General features: G+C 37.4%; 1 long non-coding RNA gene across 1 annotated transcript; it reads left to right on the top strand.

Annotated features, from left to right (window-relative positions):
* The first annotated feature begins 9 nt into the window (after positions 1 to 9).
* On the top strand, positions 10 to 302 carry LOC109132070. Its single transcript, XR_002037357.1, has 2 exons — positions 10 to 119; positions 230 to 302. It is a non-coding gene; the product is annotated as an uncharacterized LOC109132070 (long non-coding RNA).

Genomic DNA, 302 nt, shown 5'->3' on the forward strand with positions numbered 1-302 from the left:
CTTATTAATTTTCGATGCAGAACTGCAAAATCCATCACTCCGTGATTGGACTCCGTTCCTGCATATCAGAAGGTGCTATTATTGAAGATACGTTATTAATGGGAGCTGACTATTACGAGGTAAAAAATGCAACCCCTTGTGTCTTGCAAGCAATCCAATTGACAAATAATATCAAACCTTTCGATGATAATGGTCTTCCTTTTATAATTGTAATTTTTTTTTTGGCTAGACTGCTTCGGAAAAGAGCCTCCTAAACGCCAAAGGAAGTGTACCCATAGGTATTGGGAAAAATTCTCACATCA

This window comes from Camelina sativa, unplaced genomic scaffold, assembly GCF_000633955.1.
Source record: "Camelina sativa cultivar DH55 unplaced genomic scaffold, Cs unpScaffold17206, whole genome shotgun sequence".
NCBI classification, from domain to species: Eukaryota; Viridiplantae; Streptophyta; class Magnoliopsida; order Brassicales; family Brassicaceae; genus Camelina; species Camelina sativa.